Here is a 14171-nt window from a genome sequence, read left to right on the forward strand (position 1 = left end):
TTTCTGTCATGAAGGTAGGTGGTCGCAGAAAACCACCTGTCGTTGAGCACCAAAGACGTGAAGGGACTTTCTTCCTGGAGAAGCTGTTGCAGTCCAGATGAAGGCGTGGAGTGAGGTAAGCGTTTCCTCACGCCAGTGAAGACAGGAACATATCCTGAGAAGTTGGTTAAGTCACCAACTGTAGATCATTGTAAAGTAATCCTCGAGAAGGTCGCTATCTCAATAGCAGTTGCTTATCAATAAGTAGTAATGCCAAAGGCGTATGCAAAAGGATAAAGTAGCCTGTGTTCCCACGCAGAGCCGAGCAGGATGTAGACAGACGACCAGCCGTCAGCAGCAGGTCCCCGGATGGCCTCCAGGCGACCTGTCAGCGCAGGGCACTCAGGACGTCTCGAACCACGAGCGAAGCGAAGCTCCATGCGATAGAATGACATCAGGCGGGCAGCAACAGGCTTAGAGGACCCTCAGCCAGCGAAGACCAATGGTGAAGCTCATGAGTGAGAAGAGCAGAGCAGCATGTGAGGCAGACACACGAAGATTGTGTTTGATGCAAATCAAAGAAATAATTATAAACCTGTCACTGTGAGTACCTCTGTACTGTATGTGTCAGCATTATGTGGACTAACCTTTAAATGAAGAAGTGGGTGCACTACCTGTGTGTAGGGCTGCTCGATTATGGCAAAAATAATAATCACGATTATTGTGAGTGAAATTGAGATCTCGATTATTTAAGATGATTTTTCTATTTATGTTGATTTTATTTGTTGTTATTCAGTCATAAAATAGCTCAGGGCACAATCAGGACAACAATAAATAAGAAACAAGATGATCACTAAAAGAACTCCTGATTCCCGATATAAAAAGACCAATATACTTATAGCTCATAGTTTATGACCCAAGGGCTATAGACCTTGGTTTAACTCATTTAAGTCTAACCAGTACAGACCCAAATACCAATATCTTGCAAATACTGACAGCAAGAATTATACAGTGACATTCATAACAAATACATGCAAATAAATTGATGTTCACAAAATCTTGCATAACATTTATGTAGTCGTGTCAAGGTGCTGTAGGAGCGTGCACTAGCACCATGTCCTCAGAGAGATTAGTTATTAGTTATCAGCGTGAGGAACTTATTTCTACCTTATTTATAAACTATTTATTTACAAGTCCATCAGTTAATGTAATAATTGTCCCAACCACAGCTGCACCCCCCACCCCCCCAACCCCGTCTCACAGCAATCAGGGCAAGCTGCACGTGTGTTTAGCGCGCCGCACGCGCTCATTTAGCCGTTTTTAGCAGCTCAGGAGTCCGCAGGTACGGTGTGTGTGTCACTCACTCTGGTTAATCCAACAGGGAGCCGACTCTGAGAGCTGTGTCTTTAGCGACCGACACATCACTACATCATTCCCTTTCCTAATGTCCTGAAGAACGGTCCGGAGTGCAGGCGGAGTGTTTAGCTAACCTGCAGGAAATGTCAACGACAGTTATCCAGAAAGTAGCTAAGGGTTACCAGAGATGTTTCTGAGGTGTTCGCTAGGTACTTTTAGGATTTAAAAAGTCAAGAAGGGGGTCTGAAAAGCTGTTGGAAATAGCGTCAAAGTCGCTAAGTTAGCAACACTGTGAGAGGAGCGCTTCATTTGCAACTCAGGGCAGCGCAAGTGGGAGGAGCAAATAATCGGCTTGTTTTGTTTTAATAATCGCTCACAACGCAGATCGTAATCGGGATTAAAATTTGATTAATTGAGCAGCCCTAACTATGTGTAATGCCCGAAATGTGGTGCATAAAGCATGAACGAAAATCAATAAAAGAAATCAAACCCTAACTGATATGGGAGAAATCACCTGCACTAATTAAAGGCTTTATATAAGAATGAAGGGCAAAATTGCCTTGTAGCCCTTTAAGAGAAATTAACTAAATTAATCCCTAAAGTTCTCAACTCAATTATTAGTCATTTTTTTATTTCGATCCCAGATTCACATTTAGCCTTCAAGATCCCCTTCCTTCTTCTGCCATAACGAGCCACACACACACACACACACACACACACACACACACACACACACACACACACACACACACACACACACACACACACGCACACACACACACACACACACACACACACACACACTCACTACACAGCACACCTTCCCTTGGTTCTCCTTTCAGAAATATTAATGGAAACATTTCTCACATATTAGCAATATTGTACAAATCAAGATAGATGATTTCTTCCTCAAACGTCATATTGTGTGGAAGCATGGGGGTTGACAAATAAAAAACTGTTAATGAAAATTTTCTCTTACAAAAATGTGCCATGCTGATCATTAATAAAGCAGATTTTTATGCAAACACTCATCCGCTGTTTGTGAAACAGCACATTATGAAGTGAAATGATTTATTATATTATAAACATTGCTAATAATGTATAGAAATATGTTTATTTACTTCCAGTAAGCATACAGATGTTTTTTTTTATTTAGTTTTTGTTTCTGTTGTAGAGACAAAGTATGATTTCAGCGATGTTTACAAATTCACTGTTTCTTTGGTAAAAAAAATAATTAAAAAATGATTGAAAAGGAAATGTATATCCATGGTTACATTATGGAATATTGCTAATGTAAATGTAAGAGCTTGTGATACATATGTTTTAATTGGTAAAAAGGACAGGCAGATACATAAGCATTATGCTTCTGGGCCTTTTCAGTCACATGACAATGTAATGCATCGACTATATTTTCTACAGTGTTAAAACCGTCACTGAATGAAAATACAATACAAATAAAAAAAAATAAAAACATGTCCAATGCAAAATAGATTTGATCACATTAATAATGCGAGGGCTGTGTTTTGTTAATAGCTTAATGAAAATCAACCATCTTTATTGACCGAATTCTCATTAATTTAACTCTCATATAAACAACTGGGGACTGTCACCACAATATTATTTACATATTATATATATATATATATATATATATATATATATATATATATATATATATATATATATATATATATATATATAGTACAGGCCAAAAGTTTGTTTTCTTTATTTTCATGACCATGACCATTTACAAAGGGGCCAACAAGTGCTGAACATCTCTGGGAACTCCTTCGAGACTGTTGGAAAACCATTTCAGGAGACTACCTCTTGAAGCTCATCAAGATACAAAGATATATTGGTTAAGTACATAACTCCTGTAACGTGAGGAAATATGGGTTTTCTATCACAAAGGTGGTGCTGGACGCAGCTAGGTCAAAGCTGGGTCGCTGAGAACTTTCACCCACAGATTAAGTCCTGAACGCCAGCGAGTCTGGGAGGAAACCATAACATCTGCCACCTGCAGTCTACCAGAAGATGTGTTTACATGAGTTGTACCCAGACCAAGTCAAAACATAAAGTTTAAACTTCTTTTTCTTGATTTTAATGTTAAAGTAACCATTATCATTTTGCTCATTATAAATGTGATTAATCAAATGAATGGTTCTTATGCTTTGGGGTAATTATAATGGATTAATGAATCCATAATTAGATAGTGTTGAGAATGTTTGGTACTGACCTTCACACTCAAGCACACAAACATTCACACACACCCACACACACCTTCCCACAGTAAACTCCAGACACATTTGATGACGCACAGGTTTTGCTTGGAGAAGAGAAAGGTTTTTGGTAAGTTTTCAGTCTTATGATTCGGTTCGTGTTGGACAACGAAAGAGTGTGGACCTGAAAACCGAAAGGGGGGGCAGAGCCGGCTGGCTCGTTCCCCCCCCCCCCCCCCCCTTTCACGCTGTTTCTGCCAAGCCAGGCAGAATAGCTGAATCGCAACTTCTAACGCAGACTCATTACCGAGTCTTTTGATTTCTGAGTGAATTAACTTAAGAAAGCGCATCGATAAAACGCTTTACCATCAACGTGTACCGAGGGCAACTCTGGACCGGTTCCGTTCGACACCTACGTCTCCTGTCAGCCGCCGGTGTCATCTGGATGAACCAACATCCTCCACGGCCCGGATCCGAAAGAGGGTCCACAAGAATGCGGTGAGACAGAACACGGTGTTTAGCGTTATGATGCATCTTTTCCAACTAAAGCTAAGTTTATTCAAACCATCACTTTTCACTCAGACACCTGTTTCTTCCTGAAGCAAAATCAGATGCACACACGCATCCATCTCACCTCATATCACTCTCACAACTCACAACATTCTCAATCTTCATAAATTCACCAGAAGGTCTATTTGAGCAAGAACAGCATATCAACTGTTAAAGATTGTCCCACAAAGTTGCCAATGTGATTGTTATTTCCTGTTTGTCAATTTTCAAAATCATTAGTTTAATTTGAAGAATTAAAACTGTTAATCCTTCAAACTTGTTTCCTCATTGAACTGAAACACAGACACTCAGATATTATCGGCAGTTTATGGATGAAAACAACCTTTGAGTCTTCTGAACAATATAAAATTTGGTTATTGATTTATTAAAGTTAATATTCCGAATTAATACGTAGCATGGTTTCTCTTTCATAAAAGAGCATAAATCCATAACGCTACACTCCACATGTGTTCATTCATGGTTTTGATGCCTTCAGTGAGAATCTCTCAATGTAAATGGTCATGAAAAGAAAACACATTGAATGAGAAGGTGTGTCCAAACTTTTGGCCTGTACGTATAGATGTACATACTGTAAACACTCACCTAAAAGATTATTAGGAACACCTGTTCAACTTCTCCTTAATGCAATTTTTTAATCAACCAATCACATGGCAGTTGCTTCAATGCATTTAGGGGTGTGGTCCTGGTCAAGACCATCTCCTGAACTCCAAACTGAAGGTCAGAATGAGAAAGAAAGGTGATTTAAGCATTTTTGAGCGTGGCATGCTTGTTGGAGCCAGACGGGCCGGTCTGAATAATAATAATAATAATAATAATAATAATAATACATTTTATTTAAAAGCGCCTTTCTGGTCACTCAAGGACACTGTACAGAATAATAACACAAATCATTCAGTAAGTAAACATACGTAAACATGAACAAACAAGGCACTCTAAAATTCAAAGCTGATATGTGGTTATGAAGTGGTGAGTTTTGAGATGTTTTTGAATTCTGTGAATGAGTTAATGTTCTTGATGAGAGGGTGAAGGGAGCTCCAGAGTTTGGGAGCGGTGCAGCTGAAGGCTCTACTCCCCATGGTACTGAGACGAAAGGAGGCACAGAGAGATGAATGGAGGAGGAGGACCTTAGGGAACGGGACGAGGTGACAATGTGAACGAGATCTGTGAGGTAGTGAGGGGCGAGGTTATGGATGGCCTTGAAGGTGAGAAGGAGAATCTTGTAGTTAATCCTGGTGTGCACTGGTAGCCAGTGGAGTTGTCTGAGGATGGGGGTGATGTGATGAGAGATGGGAGTTTTAGTAATGATGCGTGCTGCTGCATTCTGAACCAACTGGAGCTTACGGAGGGTTTTCTGAGGGAGGCCTGAGAGAAGAGAGTTACAATAATCAATACGTGATGTAACCAGACTATGGACAAGAATAGAAGTAGAGTGGACATCAAGGGAGGGGCGAAGACGATTAATGTTAGGAAGATGGAAATAAGCTGACCGTGTGATGCTATTGATATGAGATTGGAAGGATAGTGTGCTGTCTACGATGACACCCAGACTCTTGACCTGGGGAGAGGGGGAAACTGAAGGATTATCAACTGTGAGAGAGCAGCTGTCAAATTTTGAGAGGGTATTCTTGGTACCAACCAAAATAAGTTCTGTTGTGTCTGTATTTAATTTCAGGAAGTTCGAACTGAACCAGGATTTTATTTCTTGAAGGCAGGTGATGAGGGAGGAGGGAGGAAGTGCAGAATTTGGCTTACTGGACAAATAGAGCTGGGTGTCATCCGCGAAGAAGTGAAAATGAATATTGAATCTGTGGAAGATATTGCCAAGGGGAAGGATGCATATAATGAAAAGGAGGGGCCCCAGGACAGAGCCCTGGGGCACACCAGAAGAGACAGGAGAGGGCTGTGAGCGGGAGGATTTGATAGTAATGAACTGAGTGCGACCTGATAGGTAGGACTGAAACCACTGAAGTGGGATGTTAGCAATGCCGATGGAAGATAACCTATGGAGGAGAATGGAATGAGATGTTGTGTCAAAGGCCGCACTCAGATCAAGGAGGACCAGGATGGATAGTAGACCGGAATCAGCAGCAATGAGGAGATTGTTAGTTATTTTGAGGAGGGCTGTTTCTGTGCTGTGAAGTGGGCGGAAACTGGACTGGAAGGGTTCACAGAAGGAGTTTAGTGTCAGATGGGTGTGGAGCTGGGCAGCGACAATTTTTTCTAAAACTTTGGAGACAAAGGGTAGGTTGGAGATGGGGCGGAGATTAGTAAAAATGTTAGGATCCGAACCAGGTTTTTTAAGTATTGGAGTAACTGCAGCAGTTTTGAAGATAGAGGGAACAATACCGGAGGGAAGGGATGCGTGTATGAGAGCGGAGACGAGAGGGAGCAGGGAGGGGAGGCGGGATTTAACCATGGCCGTGAGAAGGGGGTCGAGAAGGCAGGTAGAAGGCTTTGACTTGTGGATAATATCTGATATCTCAGAATCACTGGGAAGTTGGAAAATGGAAAATAACTGTGTTGGTTGGCTCGGGAGGATCATATGGGGAGGTAGGGGGATGCTTTGGTTGATTGCACGGTGAATGTTTATTATTTTTTCGTTGAACAGAAGAAGGGCATTACAAGTAGCAGTAGAGCACATGTGTGGGGGAGAGTATCGGAGGGCCGGTGAATTTTATTGATAATGGAGTACAATGACTTAGTGTTGCCTCGATTGGAGTTAATTAGACAGGAGTAATACTGTTGTTTGGTTAGTATAAGTAAGTCATTATACTGAGTCATACGATTTTTATATAGTTCTTTGTGAAAGGTGAGACCAGTTTTTCTGTAGAGGCGTTCAAGCTGCCTGGATTTGGTTTTCAGAGTCCGGAGTTGAGGGGAAAACCAGGGAGCAGACTGACAGAAAGTAACAGAACGGGTTTTAACTGGAGCAAGGGAGTTTAAAATGTAGAGAGCAGCCAGGTCATCAGGAGAGGAGAGATTGTCCGGTAGCTGAATATTATCAATACAGGAGGATAAATTGTCGATATTGATGTCGTTTATATTCCTAAAACAAATGAGCCGGGTTGGTTTGGTAAAAGAAAGCTGGGTTACAATATTGAAAGAAATAAAATAGTGATCAGTGATGTGGAGATCATCAGCTGCACAGTTAAGAGGGGTGAGACCAGAGCAGCACAGCAGATCCAGGCAGTGTCCTTTGGAGTGAGTTGGAAAGTTGATGTGCTGATTAAATCCAAGGCTGTCCAGGCAGGATGAAAAGTCTTTGGTGAGGGGAAGATCGCTGTTGTCCATGTGTATGTTAAAATCTCCAAGCACTATTACATTAGATGAGCGTGTAGATGAATGAGTGAGCAGTACTGAGACTTCTGACTGAAAGTCTTTGTGAGGTTTAGGGGGGCGGTAGATTAATCCAATGATAGTGGGGGTAGGTCCATTAAGTTTAAAAACCAAATACTCAAAGGAATTAAAATCAGAGACAGACAATGGCAAAACTTTCCAATTCTCGCTATAGATTATCGCGAGACCTCCTCCGCGAGAACCGCGTGGTTTGGTGAGGTAAACAAACCCGGGAGGAGTAGCGTCGTTGAGCTGGGAGTAATCAGCTGGCTGCTGCCAAGTTTCGCAAAGGCACATGAAGTCGATTCCACGGTCCTTGATGAGATCGTGAATGAGATGACCTTTCCCAGTGAGAGAGCGGATGTTGAGAAGGCCGAAGTTGACGGTGGTGCTGTCACATCCATGAGCGTTAGCTGTCCTGGTCAGGCTGGCTAAGGAGGAGTTAGCTGTTCGGTGGTATGAGTTCCTGTGAGGACGACGGCGAGTGGTGGACCAGAAAGAATTGATTGAAGCGGAGTTGTGGTAGTGGTAATTCCTGCGTGAGCCGCGGTGGACATATCTCCGATGGAGAATATGAGAGATGTCCGGGTCGAGGTGCAGTGAAGCCGGTGGAGATCCAGGGGGGAGGCGAATCCTGAGGAGCTCAGCGGCAGTGTACTGGAGGAAGCCAGCAGCAGGTCGGTGGAAGATGAATGATAAAATCCAGATGAGTGCGGACCACACGTGAATAGCGTTGGTCCACATAATAGAGGTTAGGATTTATATAGATATCCACAGTCCAGTCAACAATCCAATAGTGTCAGTCCAACATATATAATCAAATAAAATCAAAGTTTACCGGTGAGCAGCGGCAGCCAAACGCGCCAGCGTTCACTCAATCCGGTGGGCGTGTCTCCGAGTATTTCACAATCTGCTCAGTTACTGGGATGTTCACGCACAACCATGTCTAGGGTTTACAAAGAATGGTGGGAAAAGGGAAAAACATCCAGTATGCGGCAGTCCTGTGGGCGAAAATGCCTTCTTGATGCTAGAGGTCCGAGGAGAATGGGCCGACTGATTCAAGCTGATAGAAGAGCAACTTTGGCTGAAATAACCACTCGTTACAACCGAGGAATGCAGCAAAGCATTTGTGAAGCCACAACACGCACAACCTTGAGGTGGATGGGCTACAACAGCAGAAGACCCCACCAGGTATCAGTCATCTCCACTACAAACAGGAAGAATAGGCTACAATTTGCATGAGCTCACCAAAATTGGACAGTTGAAGACTGGAAAAATGTTGCCTGGTCTGATGAGTCTGGATTTCTGTCGAGACATTCAAATGGTAGAGTCAGAATTTGGCGTAAACAGAATGAGAACATGGATCCATCATGCCTTGTTACCACTGTGCAGGCTGGTGGTGGAGGTGTCATGGTGCGGGGGATGTTTTCTTAGCACACTTTAGGCCCCTTAGTGCCAATTGGGCATGGTTTAAATACCTTGAGCTACCTGAGCATTGATTCTGACCATGTCCATCCCACTCATGATCACCTTGTACCCATCCTCTGATGGTTACTTCCAGCAGGATAATGCACCATGTCATAAATATCCAATCGTTTCTAATAGGTTTCTTGAACATGACAATGAGTTTGCTGTACTACAACGACCCCCACAGTCACCAGATCTCAACCCGATAGAGCATCTTTGGGATGTGGTGGAACGGGAGCTTCGTGCCCTGGATGTGCATCCCACACATCTCCATCAACTGCAAGATGCTGTCCTATCAATATGGCCGACATTTCTAAAGATGCTTTCAGCACCTTGTTGAATCAATGCCACGTAGAATTAAGACAGTTCTGAAGGCAAAAGGGGGTCAAACACCGTATTAGTATGGTGTGTGTGTGTGTGTGTGTGTGTGTGTGTGTGTGTGTGTGTGTGTGTGTGTGTGTGTGTGTATGTGTGTACATATGTATGTATACACACACACACACACAAGACTCCTGTAGAGCATGAGTCAAATCCCAGCATCACAGAAATCAAATGGTTTTAGAAACTACTTTTGACTCAATTAGGATGCAAATAAAGGAATAGGATCAGGTGCAGTATCTATAACATCTACAGCTTTTTGAGCAACGTAAACATAATTCCCTTTTCATCCATGATTTTGAATCAAAGTTGGATCATATTTTTAAGTATTGACCTTCTGCTCTAGGCCTGAGCCGGGGCACCCACTGCATCTGGTGTGAACATAGCAGAATGGTAATATGGGAAGTGAGTGGACCATGTTGTATTTAGTCCACAGAGATTTATCTGAGGATGTGAGCGCATCCTGAACACAGCTGCCCACATCAGTGTTGTCATTAGCACCACTAACAAAGTCCTCTGGGTGTGAGAGGTCCGCACAACTGGTCTTTCAAAAGATCCATTAGCAAGACATTAAGAATGCAAGCACAGTAAAATGCATGCACATGTGTGAAGGTCTTTGTGTGTGCACCCCAAAACAAAGCTATGTGGACTTTTACAGTGTTAACCGAGCCCCCTCTGCAAGTAGGAAGTCTGAAACATTGATCAAAGCGTTCCAGCGTACCAATCATCAGGCAGAGGTCAAACATATATGGGTCCAAATGCATTCATTCACACAATTTCAAAGAGGATGACACAGAACCTAGGTCCTCATGCAGACCAAGGTGTGTCTAATGGAAAAACCATTTTCTTAAGTGCTTTGTTTGTTGCACCATCTGTGTTATTTGCACAGTAATTGCTTCCGTAGTCTGCAGGTTAGAACATGCAACCTCTAGGGCAGTATAAATAATGGGTAAACCATAATAGTCCTTTATCTCAGCAAATGCACAAGTGTCTGGGTTTAATGAAAATCAATTTCATATTAGGCATTAACAGTTTGCTGATGTAAGCATCAGTGGTCCGTTTTACTTCCAAATCCTTGCTCTCTGTTCACTATTAAGGTGAAACGACATTATGAATGGCAAAAGAGTTAAACAAGGCTTGAGCATTTAAAACATCAGGTTAGGGTTGACAAAAAGATCATTTGCACCAATAATGAAAAGTTTTACAACATCAACATATTGTGGTGATTGTATAAATCATAGAATCCATTGGTGGAAATAGTATTAACATCATATATTATGATATTTCAAGGCTGGAAACATTTGTGGTTGAAGGGATCTTGAGTCTGTGTAATATTAGTCCCAACCAGGCTGTCTCTGGTCCATCAAGTTCTCCAGAATGCCGTAGCTGTGACATGCTGCAATAGGAGACGTTGGAGTAATCCAATAAAGACATTAGCGAGCCATTAGGGGGTGCTTCCTGGCTTTGGAGAGACATAGTGAGCCTTGTTTAGCCTAATAGAGCATCACTGTTAGCGTTTATTTATGGCAGCAAGATGTCAAACCACTTAGAGGTGGAATGTTGCCTGTCCATTAGGACGTCTGTCCAATGGGGAGCTTCAGAGAGAAGATCTTAGGGCTTGGAATTCATCCAATCCTGTTTTCTAAACTTGGTTTGTGAAGATGTGCTGCCTTGGCCTTTTCAACCCACAGCAAAAAAAAAAAAGATCTATGCATAGTTCATCGTTTACTGCAGTTTCAGAGTTCAAACATTTCGTGGGATTTAATTCGGTTCAATTTATTCATGAAGATCAAGTTAACCAAAAGGGTCATCTCAGGACCTTTACTGGACGACAACGCAAGTCAAATTCTAATTCAGTTCATTTCACAAGAAATAAGAAATTTCAGTTTATTCATCCATAATCCTTCCTCCAATCCTCTTCTGCTTATCGGGGGTTGAGTCGTGGGGGCAGAAGCCTAAGCATCGAGGCCTAGACAATCCACCTGTTGATCTAGTGCTCCCATCATTCCCTCGCTCATGAACAAGTCCCTGAGATACTTAAGCTCATTCCCAACCAGGAGAAGACATTTGACCCTTTTCTGACTCAAGACCATGGTCTCGGATTTAGAGGAGCTGATTCTCATCCAGCCGCTTCACACTCAGCTGCAAACCGCTCCAGCGAAAGTTGGAGATCTCCATCTGATGTAGCCAATGGGATCACATCATCTGCAAAGAGCAGAGACCTGATCCATAGGCCACCAAAATGAATCCCCTCAACACCTTGGTTGCACCTAGACATCCAGTCCTTAAAAGTTATGAACAGCATCAGTGACTAAGAGCAGCCTGGCGGAGTCCAACTCTCACCGAGAACAAGACCGACTTACTGCTGGCAATGCTGACCAAGCTCTGGTACCGGTCATTTAGGGACCTAACAGCCCGTATCAGAGGTCCTGGTTCCCTATACCCCTGAAGTACCCACCAAAAGGCCTACCGAGGAACACGGCCGAACTCCTTCTACAAATCCACAAAACACACGTAGATTGGTTGGGCTAACTCCCACACACCCTCCAGCATCCCCCTAAAGGTGTATAGCTGGCCCAGTCTTTCACAACCAGGATGAAAACCACATTGTTCCTCCTGAATCTGAGGTTCAATCCGATGGACCCTCCTCTGCAGAACCCCTGAAAACTTTCAATATGGACAAACATTTTTAATTAGAGATTTTAAAACTAAATTAAAATTCTTGTAAGTGTCAACATTCATTTGCTCAACGAGATACAAAAGACAGAAAAAGAGAACAACAACCTTAACCTTATCCCTTCAGTAATGGTCTGAATAATAGTATAAGACTTTAAAACTCCAGTTGCTGATGAACTAGAGACAGAAGGATCACTAACATTTTCTTAATTTTTTCCCCTGATATTCTGACATCTCACCTCTGATAGGTTAAGAGCAACACGACTCTAGCTCTGACTCCAGTTGCTTTGAAAAGTTGATGTTGTATCTCCACAAATAACACGAGCCTGGATGAGTTCTGATGTGTGGTGGATTTGCTAACGCTAACAGCTTCTACTAGCTGAGATGATGTCTGCTGATTCCTGGATGCTAAACCAACAACAGTCTTCCCTGTCATGAGTCAAGATAGGTGAGTCCAAAGGTGACAGTGTGAATAAATCTGTCCGCATTTCATGAATCATGCATTTTTCCATCTATTTTCTATCAGAAGCTTATGCAGCAGATAGGTGTAGAAGACTATTTTCACATTAAAATCTGAGTGACCAATGATTTTCAAATATAATAAGTAAATAATTCATTTTTCAGCGAACCTGCTTGTTAAAATGGTGATTTACACGTGATTTTGCTGTTTTAAGTCTTAAAGTAAATGACACAAAATAGTTGAACAAGTTTAAAAAGCTAGTTTTAATTCAGTGACAAGTCAAAAGTAGGCTTACTGACGAATGAATTTTAGATTCGTGTGATGAAAAATCTTTGAGTTCCTCGGATGGTGATACAGAAGTAGCTGAAAGATCAATTTTCATATTCAATAAAACGCCTTTGGATTATTTATTTATTTATTTATTTATTTATTTTACTCAGTAAGATCACATTCCTACTGGAAACAGTAATTTGACGTTTCTTCTCAACACTCTCACTTAAATCTAGACACCTCCTCCTGGTTTGTTTTTGCTTGTTACTCACTGACCCTGATACTCTTCTGAGTGTTGCATCAGTGCTTAAGGCAACCCGATAACGGCTCTTCCACACCACAAACATGCATGTTTTGATTTCACTGCTAAAATCCTTCACGAGCCTTTTAGGCCACGACAGATCATCAGAAACTCTAAAACAAAACAAGAAGAACTTTTGAAAGTCAGAGTGGAGAAAATCAGGCAAGCTTTGCAGCTCTGTCAGCTTTATTATCACAAATGCCTACTAAAAAACAAAGAAAACACTCCTCCATCCCAATTTGTGATAAAAACAAAGCTGTTCTGATCAGTCTGCACTGTGCCACATGTAATGTAGAAGCAGTTTGGAAAAGGAGAAAAATATTTAAATGAGAAACTCAAACGGCCTTCTTCCTCATTAAAATTCTGAGGAAAAAACCCAAAATGTATGGAGTCTTCTGACTAAAACATAGTTTAATGAAGGTTCTTGAAATGCTGTCAGTATTCTCACTAGCTGAAAGAATTAAGACCGCAAAGCTGGTTATCAGGATCCATGACTGGAAATGTCACATGAATCAAAACCAGTGAAGCTACTGGCTCTATTCAGCATCGCCACATTAGTGATAACCCACATCAGCTGAATAGAAACATGAGAACACTTCCTTCGTTTCTGAGCATGTTTGATCTCAGCACAGTGCTCTTTACTTTGATGTCGCCGTGCACACAGGGATGAGATCTCAGAGGCCTGAGAGAGCTCGTCTTTGGTTTGATGATGATGTTTGCAGGATGGGTTTGTCAAATCCAATCAGCTCTAAGCAGGTAGCTGATTTAATGGAGCTTTTTTAATGATGCTGAAGGCTGTTATTCATAGGTACATACAGGTGAAGCTGGAACAATGGGGTTATGGTGCAACAGACTATTGCTATTAGTCATTCAACTTAGACTGAGAGACCATCTAGGCCCAGAGACCCTTTGCAGGTGTTTAGGGTTCATTAGCTGATTAGAGTGCCACACTTCTGCACACTGGAAGCATCAGTGGTGTGAAATGGCACTGTTTCAAATAGAATCCATTATAGTCTATGGAGTGTTTTAAAGCGGCGACGCAACAATTTTCAGATGCATCCTAGCGTCGCGCGTGCCTCTTAGGTCAGCCTCGGGTTCTATTTTCTCCACGATCCACTTCTGGGATGCATCAAATATCACAGTTAGCATAGGGCTAGAC

The sequence above is a fragment of the Nothobranchius furzeri genome, chromosome 14 (genome assembly GCF_043380555.1).
Source record: "Nothobranchius furzeri strain GRZ-AD chromosome 14, NfurGRZ-RIMD1, whole genome shotgun sequence".
Taxonomy (NCBI): domain Eukaryota; kingdom Metazoa; phylum Chordata; class Actinopteri; order Cyprinodontiformes; family Nothobranchiidae; genus Nothobranchius; species Nothobranchius furzeri.